The sequence below is a fragment of the Gossypium hirsutum genome, chromosome A08 (assembly GCF_007990345.1).
Source record: "Gossypium hirsutum isolate 1008001.06 chromosome A08, Gossypium_hirsutum_v2.1, whole genome shotgun sequence".
Lineage (NCBI taxonomy): Eukaryota > Viridiplantae > Streptophyta > Magnoliopsida > Malvales > Malvaceae > Gossypium > Gossypium hirsutum.
Window position 1 is genome coordinate 61986306 of NC_053431.1, and position 12621 is coordinate 61998926.

The window sequence follows — 12621 nt, forward strand, 5'->3', positions numbered from 1 at the left end:
GAGACACAAATATTTGTCTGCTTTAGTGGTTAAGTGTTTTGGGTGTGTGTAAGAGGTCCTAAGTTCAAGCCTTACTTGGGAAAATTTTGGTTTTTTATAAATAAAGCCTTAACCTTGTGCAAAGGGCTTATGTTTAATTGTTGGTAAGTTTATATCAAAATGGGCCTGCTGGTCTAATGGTTAAGTGAAGTGTTGGAGTGTTGGAGGTCTTGTGTTCAATTCTCTGTGATGGCTGATTATCTTTTTGTTGCAAAAAAAATAATAATAGAGTTTTGGTTTTCTCTCCAATTCCCCTAACTTTTTTTGACGTTTTCTTCTTCTTCTTTTTTTTTCTCTCATCTGCTGATTCTTTCCTTTAGTTGCTGCCAAAATTTCCATTATTTTTTCCCCTTCGTCACTTTCTTTTTTTTTTCCAATTGATTCAGGTGTTCATCGTTAGTTGCGCATGTTAATAAGTAACGGTTTTGTCTATTGTTAATTGTTCTTGGTCAATCTCTAAAAGGGGGATCCTTTTTGGTGTTTAGGAGTTAATCAAGGGGCTGGTGGTTTTGAATCGACACTGTGATTGTGCGAAGTCATGGTTACTTAAGCGAGGTAAGGGTTTTGTTAGGTTTTTAGTCGAGTTCCTTCTGAAATTGGTTGATAAAAAATGAATTAAGTGATTAATCTGGAGATATGTTGGTCGATTTTTAGGTTCTGGAGGCTTAGGAGTGCTTATGCATTAGAAACGATACCAGGTGTGTACCCAAAATGCAGAAAATGAGATTTGGTGAAAATCCAAAATTGCTTGCTGTCGAGAAATAAGAGAAATAAGAGAAAATAATGCGAAAAAAATTGTAGAGAAAGGAAATAAGGGTGTTATAAACTTGGAAATCAACATTTTGCACTAAAATAGTTTTGGACAGCAGCAGTAGTCTAACTTTTGAAAAATAATCAAGAATAATAGAAATTGAGTTAGATGTTGAATAAAATATTGAGTCTAGTTTTTCATGGAAGAAACAGTGTCAGTAATGAAATTGTAAATTATGAGATATAATAGATTTTGTGAGACAAGGTCAGAATGATTTTGGGTTCCCTGATTTGAACTTTGGAAAATCATCAAAAATTATAAAAAAATTAATTAGGGCCTTATATTTATATGTTTAAATCCTTAATGAGTCTATTTTCAAGAGAAACAAATGGAAACATCATCCAAATTTCGTACTAAGAGATAAATATTTTTTAGTAAGGAAAGGTTGAAGTTGTCAAATAGTAGAATAGGGATAAATTTGAAGATTTTACTGTACTTATTTGATAAACTATAAATTCTAAAAATTTTATGGTAGAAAGGTATTTGAGTCTTGTTTCAAAAATATCAAGCAGATCTTAATTTGGAATTCTGTAGCTCAAGATATAAATAAATTAGTGACAATGACTTAAGTAGATAGCTTTGAATGAACATATAAGTAAATAGTGAAAATATATATGAATATTTAACTAGCACGGGTTACATTAAAAATGGATACACGGCCAAGGCCAATTTGGGCCGAGTGGGCCATACAGGCATGTGGGCCCACACGGGCAGAACATATGGTCGTGTGAGCCCATTTTTACCGAAATGTTTCTATGGTTGCACGGGTCGCCCAAGTCGACAGTGAACCTACTGTAAGGTCGGTAAACGCTACTTAGACCCCTAAATGTGTGAAATTGACTGAATGATATCTGTACTGAGCATGTTAATATCTGAACAGAATATATGTAATGAAATTGCATAATAGCATATCATCCATTATATGTTGCATTCCATTGGGTTGCGGGTTGTTATTCGGAGGAAGTGTACTGAAAGGCTTTAAGCCTAATTTACTGGCAGCTCAGCTGCAAATTACTGTTTTGTGTCGTATTCAGTACTACTTGGAGTGTAGGGATGGGTGGGTTGATTGTATCCCCACATGGAGTGTAGGGTTAGACAAAGATGGTGTGTAGAGGCTGGATGGGTAGGATTTTGCTACTGCATAACTGTTACTGCTACTGATACTGTAATGGGCTAAGGCGTTACTGTATTTTTGACACTGTACTGAGATAGGATAAGACCCAAACTATTCAATTGTGCACTATGAATACTGATTGTTTGTTTATTTCTGCAGGATTACACACTGAGTTTACGTAAACTCACCCTTTTTGTTTAATGTGCACATGTAATCCCCAGACTTAGACGGATAGGTGCGACAGAGGACTCAGCGGTGTCCACAGTAATTTTTGGGCTTCATGGTTTTCAATTTACGATTTATAATTTAATTATTATTGATTATTTGGGTTGTAATTTAAGGACCATCTGAGACTTGAGTTTTAAATTTGGGTTATTTATTTATTTATTTATTTTATGGATTTATACCTACTGGTCATAGGAAGTTCGGTTTTCAAAAAGTTAAAGTATTTTCTAAACATATGATCACTTAGACTGTTTTATTAAAGCTTCCGTAACGAGGGATGTTTCAAAACAAATGTTTTAAATGAATAAAGATGACTTCCTAAGTTCTAACAAAGGTTTACTAAAGATAATAACATAGAATGTTTTCATCGTAATAACGAGGTTTCAAAAACACTATTGTGTGACATTGCCAGATACGACCATAATGTTTAGGGCGGGTTTGAAGTGTTACATTTAGTGGTATCAGAGCCAGGTTACAAAACTCGATTTTGGATTATGGGTTTTATTAAAAATGGGCTTTCAAAAAATTGATTGATTTCCAAATGATTTGAAATGTTTTTCCTGAATAAGTGGTGCACCGAGTCTTCGACGCCGATCCTGTAAGTATTCTGAACTATGATTTGTTTTAAACTAAAACTGTTATGGATAGTATATTCTAAAACTACTATAGGTAGTAATGTAACACCCCTAACCCGAATCTGTCGTCGAAATAGGGTTACGAGGTATTACCGATCATAGGACAATTCAAACAGATTTTCATTACAAAGTGAACCATCTAATAAAATTATTTGAAAAAAAAACAAATTAACATGTCTCGATCATAACATTTATCTAATTATTCAAATTACTACTAATATAGTACAAATAATTAATCATAGAAACTAAATATAATTCATTTTATACTCAAATCATATATGTAAATTTAATATTAAAATATACGAATGGTTTACATACGAATTAATCTATTAACTTATAATTTATACACACCAACTTTAATTAATAATTTTATACGTCACTTCGCTTTATATAAATAACATATATCACAATGTCCACTTCATTTATCAAATATTATTAAAGCTTGTGATACATATTACTTAACCGTAAATACCACACGAGCTTACAAGTGGCACATTGTGACCTATTTTAATCACATTTGCCGAACCACAAAGTAGTATATAAATATAAGTCTAAAAAACATATCCAACTTGTCGCTACTTGGCCAATTCATTATATTAATAACCATGACTTATGCACACATGTATATACGCTTATTCATTACTATAGCCACTGAATTTAAATAACTAATACCAATTAAAATATATATACATATCGTAATTATTTTATTTCAATATTAAGCCAAGATTAGTAAAACATTCTCAAACATAAACATATCATATATTACCTAAGCCTAAATAAATCCTATTCACATTAGAATATAGCCGAATACTCTTAGGAACCAATTCACATACATGTCTATCTATGCATGCACTATAGCCTAATCATTCCATCACAAATATCATAGCAAGCTTAAAACATACTTGTAAATATACTATGGTCAAAACAAATCTTATCATATCCGAAGTCATCAAACACATTCAATTTATGAAGCACATATCACAAATACCTTCCATATTTGACGTATAACATTATAACCAAATAAACTTAGACCATATCAACCAATCATGAATTATACATATCACTATTATTCTCAATGAAAGAACACCGTATATAAATATCCATGTACATATCTTGATTTTTATCTAACTAACATATGATATACAACAGTTCATTTTATAACCATTATACGTCATACGGCAAAGACACATAAACAAGCTTCACAAACATCATATACCTTAGACACACTCCCAATATAAGCTCAAACCAAGGCCAAATATCCACACAACCATTAACATTATATGCGACTATGGTTCACATGAAAATATAACATGCTAAATCACCAAAATCACAACTGAACACAACCATCACCAAAATGAAGCATTAAATTTGAGCCTAAAAAATTATTAAGCCATTTTCGCATGGCTCATGGTTACATTAACCAAAATCAAACATTTCAAAAGTAAAACCCAGCCTATACATGACATAGTTCAAAAGTTCACTTCAAAGATACCGAAGATTGTCGATAGTGTGATAAGCTCCTTTGACGATTCCCGAGCTCGTAACTTGGATCCATAATCTATAAAACAAAACATGCAGAGTAAGCTTTTATAGCTTAAGAAGTCATAAGCAAATAAACAATTCAAGGACTTAATTCATAAATTTAACTATACCAAAATTATACTATAATAGTCAAATTAAACTTCAATCTTATGACTTAACACTTATTTTATACTTTCACATATACTTATTTATGGCTGTATACATATATATATTACCAAAGCATCTTTCGGTTTCAAAGCACAATTATTTAGTGACCACGTACATGTATACCAATATACCTATACTCATAAATTAAAATATAGCTTCATATGCATAAGCGTAGCAATGACCGAATGAACACTTATATTAACAAACTATCATTCAATGGCTAAGCCAAAACATCTTTATCATACCAAATACACATATACTTATATATACATAAATTCATAAATCAAAGGTTAATAATCACATACATATTTAAGTTATATGCCGAATACACACATATATATCTACAAAATATCTTTTTGATACATATGGATTTGATACGTGATATTCGCGACAGGTTTTAAAGATTTATAATTAATCATTCTTGAAACTAACTATTATCACGATGAAGGCAAGTGTACCTATCGAACAGTAGTATAGCTTTAGCAAGACCGGATTGTCGAACCCAAAGGAACCAAGAGTACTAGTAATTACTTCCTTTTTATTATCTAGCCTAAAAATTAAGGGGTTTGTTTATCTAAACTAATTAACTAAACTAAGGATGAACAGAGAGAAATTGGGAAAAGCTTTTGGGAAAATTCGATTTATTAAGACAATACCCAAGGAAAAATCCACCTAGACTTCACTTGTTATTTGACTCTGAATCAGACGATTTATTCATTTGACTTGATCCGTAGAAATCCCTAAGTTATACTATTATCTCTCTCGAGACTAATAACGTCTAACCCTAGGTTGATTATTTGAAATCTCTTTCGAATTAATGCCCTAGTGTTGTATTAACTCGATCTATGGATCCCTTTACTAGGTTTCACCCTAATCCGACAAAATCTTATCACCCTGTCTCTAGGTGTGCAATCAACTCCACTTAATTACGACAAATTTACTCTTAGATAGGGCCTTTTCCTCCTCTGAATAAGAGCATTAACTTGAATCAATATCCTAGAATATTAAAACAAGAATTAAGAACACATAATTAAGAACAAGTCAAATATTTATCATACAATTCAGATAATAATAACAAGATCTGTCTTAGGTTTCATTCCCCTTAGGTATTTAGGGGGTTCAGTTCATACGTATGAAAGAAAACATCTCAAAAGAATAAAGATAACAAAACATAAAGAAAACCCAAAACCCCTGAATGGAAATTAAAGGGAGATCTTCAGTCTTGACGATGAATCCGGCTTCTGAGATGGATCAATCGGCTTCCCTTGAGTAATTCCTTGCCTCTTACTCCGTGTTTCTATTCTAAGTGCCTCCTCAGGTGTTTAAATAGGCTTTAGAATGCCTAAGAGCCCTCAAAAGTGGACTTTTCCGAATAGGATTATACTTGGGCTTGACAGGGACACGCCTGTATGCGATTGCTCCAGCCCGTAGTCAAGGCTGTTAAATAGGCACGGACGTGTAGTCTACCCGTGTAAGTCGGGCTTTGATCCTACCAAATGGACACAGCCGTGTGGCTTACTTGTCTGAGAAAGTCCAAGCAGTGTTGATTTCCCATGTGGGTTCATTTTCTCCGTTTTTGGGCCGTTTTTCACTCTTTTTACTCTCCTATGCTCACCTAAGTATAAAACATGAAATTAAAGAGTTAGGAGCATTGAATTCACCAAATCTAAGGAGAAACCATCTATAAATGTGCTAAGCATGGGATAAAAATATGTATAGATTACGGTTTATCAAATACTCCCACAATTAAGTGTTTGCTTGTCCTCAAGCAAAATTCTCAACTCACAATAAAAATAAATTCTTCTCAATTTATAATCCCTATCAATAATATCTCAAAATAATCCATAAGTAATCATACATTGAAATTCAACTAAAAGTACATCAAAGTTTCAAATATTCCAAGTTGAGCATTTTATCATGAAAACATAGGTGTCCCCCCTCATCTAATTAATCACCTTTGATCAAAATATCACAGAGTTTAACATTCTCACTAAATATTCACTCAAATAACTCGAGGTGTTTAAGGGTATCAAATAAAGCACTTATTAGTCAATATGAAAAGTTATTACCATAGGCTTGCACGAAAATCAAATCTCCACCACTATATATTGAGATGATACATCAATCAAAAAGGTCTTTAGAGGGTTGTAACCTGCTTTGGTCAAGGGGTGTGGTCACAAGCTTGAAAGAAAAGGTTAGAATCGAGATTGAATTAAATAAATCACCTAACTAGAAAAAATAACTAATTATCAGTTGAATACCAGTGAGCTTCTTCTCAGAATATGGAATTAACACTCAAGCTCAAAAATGATGAATTACTTCTAATATGTATGTAAGTTTTGTTTTTTTTAAGAATAAGTCAAATAACATAGAACTTAATTATTGCAACGAAGAATAAAACATAGCTAAGCAATTTGTGACAACCCGAATTACGGCCTAATCGGAATAGTGTTTCGTGACCACAAATCCGAGATAGAAATAATTGTTTTATAATTATTTCGAGGTTTATGATATGATTTCATGATTGAGTGAAAATTTTGTGATGAAATTCTATGCATTAAGTGCTTAAGTTGAGATTAGGGACTAAATCGAATAATTTGCAAAACTTTTGTTCTAGAAGTTTTTAGTATGCAATTGCTTTGAAATATTAATTAGGAGGTCTTAAATAGAAATTTGACCAATTTCTAAGTTTATGGACAAAAATTGGACATGGATGGAATTTTTAGAAAGTTTAGTAGTAAGGGCATTCTGGTCATTTGTATATTAAATGAAATAAAATGGGAAAAATAACACAAAAATGGTCACCTTCTCAATTAGTTGCTGCCAAATTTTGCTCTCCTCCATAGCTAGGGTTTCTTCAATTTTCAAGGTTCATAGTAAGTGATTTCAAGCCCCGTTTTTAATGATTTTTATGTTTTTGAAATCCCGGTAGCTCGATTTAGCTTATGTTAGGAATAATTCAACCTAGGGTTCATATTTGGAAAAATACTCATAGGTGAAATTTGTGTATTTTGGTGTTTTATGATAGAATATGAGGTTTTAAATTATGTTAGACAACTTGTGCTACTCGATTTTGAGTGAAAACGAGTAAAAGGGCATAAACGGTAAAAATACCTAATGTTCATAAGTACATGTTAGAGTGAGAATTTGATGTTTCCATAGAAGAGAAAAATGTTTAGCATGTAATAAAACATAATAATAAGGGCTGAAATTAAATTTTCGAGCCTAGGGGTAAAATCATAATTTTGTAAAAGTTAGGGGCAAAAATGTAATTTTTCCATAAAGTGATTTTTGGATTGAAATAAACAGTATGAGTGTTAAATGAGCTAAATGTATTTTTATAGATCAAGAAAGACATAGAATCAATCGTGATCAGGGAAAAGAAAAGCTTTCGGACTAAATTATAACATTTCTAAAGTTTGCACCAAGGTAAGTTTGTACATGAAAAATTTATCAATTTTTTTATGTTATTTTATGTTGTTATCATATGAATTGGTGACTGTCAATAGAATGATTAAATGATGGAAACTTGCAAATTTAATTAGATTATGAATAAGTGTTAACGGTGAAAAAGGAAAAATTTTCCGGTTGAACCCTCGGAACAGGAACAATACGAAGACCCATTGTGAATACACGTGTGTAGTACTAAGTGTAGGCTACTACGTGTACCATACTGTTAAGTCGCATGTGTAGTACTAAGTGCAGGCTACTATGCGTACTCAATGACTTCGATCACGTCTGTAGTACTAAGTGCAGGCTACTACGTGTATCAGATGGTGAGGTCACGTGTGTAGTACTAAAGGCTACTACGTGTACCGGATTATTGGTCACATGTGTAGTACTAAGTGCAGGCTACTATGCGTATCAGATAGCTTCGGCTATAAGTATGGAAAGGGGAAATATGTGTAAACAACGGTCTATTGGTTATTTTTCTATTGAGTTTAACGGGGAAAATCGATAAAAGTGATAATATATGAAAGTTATTATAAGGTGGATATGTGCAAATTTATGTTTATGAAAATTTGGGAGCTATGTGCTCGATAATTGAGTGAATTCTGGTATAACAAAAAGGATTAGGTGAAATTATACAAGAGTGAATGTTAGAAATAAAACAGTGTTGGACAGCAGCAGTTACATGATTTTAAAAATTTACCACAAATCGTGAAAGTTTAATAAAAATGCAAATGATATATGAAAATAAATCCTAATGAGTCTATTTTCAAATAAAAGAAACAGGGGAAGCAAAAGAATTCTATATTGTGTGATATTTGAATTCTTGTGAAACAGGGTCTAAATGAATTTGAGATCCCCTGTTCTGACTTTAGAAATTCACCATAAATTGTAAAAAATTATTAAGAGTCATACTTTACATGCATAGATTCCTCATTGAGTCTCTTTTTAAGTGATACAAACAGTATGGTCGTTGGGATTCTGTACAGGAAGAAATTTGGTTCGTAGTGCACAGGGGTCAGAGTAGTCGGACCCTGAAATAGGGGAGACTTTAACTAAAAGACTGTACTAATTTACTAGACCAAAAATTCTAGTAAAAAATTAGAAAGTAGACATATGAGTCTAATTTCACGGAAAATTTACAGAATTGGATTTCGAGTTTTTTAGCTCGAGATATGATATTTTTTTAAACCGAGACTCCAGAAAATAGCCTATCCTGAATATGTGATTATATACTAGTATGATTGTTTTACTTTGATAAATTGAATACCAATTTCGTACTTACTTACTAAGCTATATGCTTGCCTTCTTTTCTTTTTCTTGTCGTATAGAATTACTAAGCCAGCTCGAGAATTGGAGATCGTCGGAGACCCATCTACACTATTAATACTTTTTGGTATTTTGTAAACAATATTTTGGAATTATGGCATGTATAGAGGGCTGAATTATTTTGTTATGTGTCATAATTAATTTGTTTTAAAATATTACTTTTCAAAATTTGATAATTTACTTGTACTTATGTATATCTGTTAATGCTATCTACTTTTGTTTAAGCTAGAGGAATTAATTACGTTAGATCAGGTAAATGTGTGAATTCATGTTTTCGTGATCTGTAATATTCCGTACCCTGTTTCGACTTAGAACAAGGGTAAAGGGTGTTATATTTATTGGTATCAGAGCCGAGGTTTAGGCAGTTCTCGAATTTACGTACTGTGTGTGGAAGTGTATCTATACATCAATAATTATTATGATAGTGTGATGACTCCTGACAATTTAAATCGTGTTTTTATATAGTAAATGGATCCCGACCGAGCTGTAGCTGATAATGTAGAGAGTAATGCGCCGGCTCTCGCACAAGGGACTGTGCCAGTTGAGAGCAGGCATGAGACACATGATCAGGGAGATGGGGCCGGGGAAGCCTTTCTCTATATGATGAGTAATTGGTACACAGAATTTGTTCGGGCAAATCCGAACGCTCAGCCTCCTCCACCCCCTCCTATTCCTCAATCAGTTCCCGTAGTTCCTGAAAGTGCCGAAATGGTAAGATTGAGCAAACCCCCAGTTGATAAAATTCTAAAGCAAGGGGCTGAAGAATTTAGGGCTAATATAGATGATGATCCTGAGAAACCAGAGTTCTGGCGTGAAAATTCTATCAGGGTATTCGATGAGCTTTCTTGCACTCCCGAAGAATGTTTGAAATGTGCTACATCATTACTAAGGGATTCGGCATATCATTGGTGGTAGACATTGGTATTTGTGGTTCCGAAAGAAAGGGTTACATGGGATTTCTTCCAAGAGGAGTTTGGAAAGAAGTATATAAGCTAGCGGTTCGTTGATAAAAAACGGAAAGAGTTCTTTAAGCTGAAACAAGGTAGAATGTTTGTGGCAGAATATGAACGTGAATTTGTCAGGCTCAGCAAGTATGCCCAGGAGTGTGTGTCCACCGAAGCTATTATGTGTAAGAGGTTCGAGGATGGGCTAAATGAAGACATCAAGCTACTAGTTGGGATTTTAGAGTTGAAAGAGTTGGTGGTATTGGTCGATCGAGCTTGTAAAGCTAAAGGGCTGAGCAACGAGGAGAGAAAAGCTGTGAATGAAGCCAGAGAAGCAAGAAAGAGGCCAATGAGTAAGTCATTCAAATCTCAGTCAAAGAAGTCTAAAGAAATGAATCCTCGGTTAACTGTTTCAACTGGACATTCGTATTGGGATCCTGGGAGATCATATTCGGGTTCTAAAGCTCAAGCTACTTCAATGGCGAGTCTAGGTAATATGAGATCTAATAGACCCGAGTGTCAGCACTGAGGTAAACAACATTTTGGGGAGTGTTGGACGATTAGCCAGGGTAGTTTCAATTGTGGTTCCCGAGAACATTATATTAAGGATTGCCCAAAAAAGGTTGAAGAAGAAAAATTTCAGAGTGCCAGACAGACTACTGCTGCTAATAGAGGTAGACCTCCAAGAAATACTGGAAGTGGAGCTAGCAGTGGAAGTGTGACAAAGGAATCAAGTAGGAGATTGGAAGCTAGAATACCTGCTACAACTTATACCATACGTGCTCGAGAAGAGGCGTCATCTCCTAATGTGATCACTGGTACATTTTCTCTTTATGATACTATTGTCATTGCATTGATTGATCCCGGATCTACTCATTCTTATGTTTGTGTGAATTTGGTATCTAGTAAGAGCTTTCCTGTAGAATCTACTGAATTTGTGATTAAAGTATCAAACCCTTTAGGTAAATATGTGTTAGTAGATAAGGTTTGCAAAAATTGCCCTTTGATGATTCAAGGTCACTGTTTTTCGGCTAATCTAATATTGCTACCATTTGACGAGTTTGATGTCATTTTGGGTATGGATTGGTTGATACTACATGATGCCAGAGTAAATTGCAGACATAAAACTCTTGAGTTGAAATGTGAAAATGGTGAAATTCTTTGGGTGGAAACAAATGAATCAAATAAATTGCCTATGGTGATTTCGTATATGTCTGCTCAGCGATATATGCGAAAAGGGTGTAAAGCTTATCTTGCTTATGTATTAAATACTAAAATGTCTGAATCGAAGCTTTAATCAGTACCGGCAGTCTGCGAGTTCCCGGATGTATTTCCAGAAGAATTGCCGGGGTTGCCTCGGATCAAGAGGTAGAGTTTATTATTAGTTTATTACCTAGAATTACACCAATTTTGATCTCTCCATACAGAATGGCTCCGAATGAATTGAAAGAATTAAAAGCTCAGTTGCAAGAGTTAACAAATAAGGGGTTTGTGAGACCGAGTTTCTCTCCCTGGGGTGCCCCAGTGTTGTTTGTAAAGAAAAAGGATGGATCCATGAGACTTTGTATTGACTATCGACAGCTCAACAAGGTGACCATAAAGAACAGGTAACTGTTGCCAAGAATCGATGATTTGTTTGACAGTTAAAAGGGGCGACAGTGTTTTTGAAGATTGATTTGAGATCCGGTTACTATCAGTTGAGAGTTAAAAAGTCGGATGTGCCAAAAACTGCTTTCAGAACGAGGTATGGACACTACGATTTCCTTGTGATGCCTTTCGGTTTAACCAATGCTCTGGCTATCTTTATGGATTTGATGAATCGAATCTATCGGCCATACTTGGATAGGTTTGTGGTTGTGTTCATAGATGATATCCTGATTTATTCTCCAAACGAGTCCGAGCATGCTGAACATTTAAGAATGGTATTATAGATTTTTAGAGAAAATAATTTTTTGCTAAATTCAGTAAAAGTGAATTTTGGCTTCATGAAGTCGAATTTCTGGGACATGTAGTTTAGGGTGATGGTATTAAGGTCGATCCGAGCAAAGTTTTGGCAATTGTTAATTGGAAACCGCAGAAGGATGTATCTGAGGTTAGAAGCTTTTTGGGCTTAGCCGGATATTATCGACGCTTTGTCGAGGGATTTTCGATGATCGCCTCTCCTATGACTAAGCTGTTGCAAAAGAATTTTAAGTTTAATTAGACTGAAGAGTGTCAACAAAGTTTTGAGAAGTTGAAAGAGCAGTTGACCAAAGCACCGGTGTTAGTGCAACCCGAATCGGGGAAAGAATTTGTGATCTATAGTGACGTGTCATCAATTGGTCTTGGTTGTGTTTTAATGCAAGAAGGTAAAGTAGTAGCTTATGCCTCAAGACAGTTGAAACC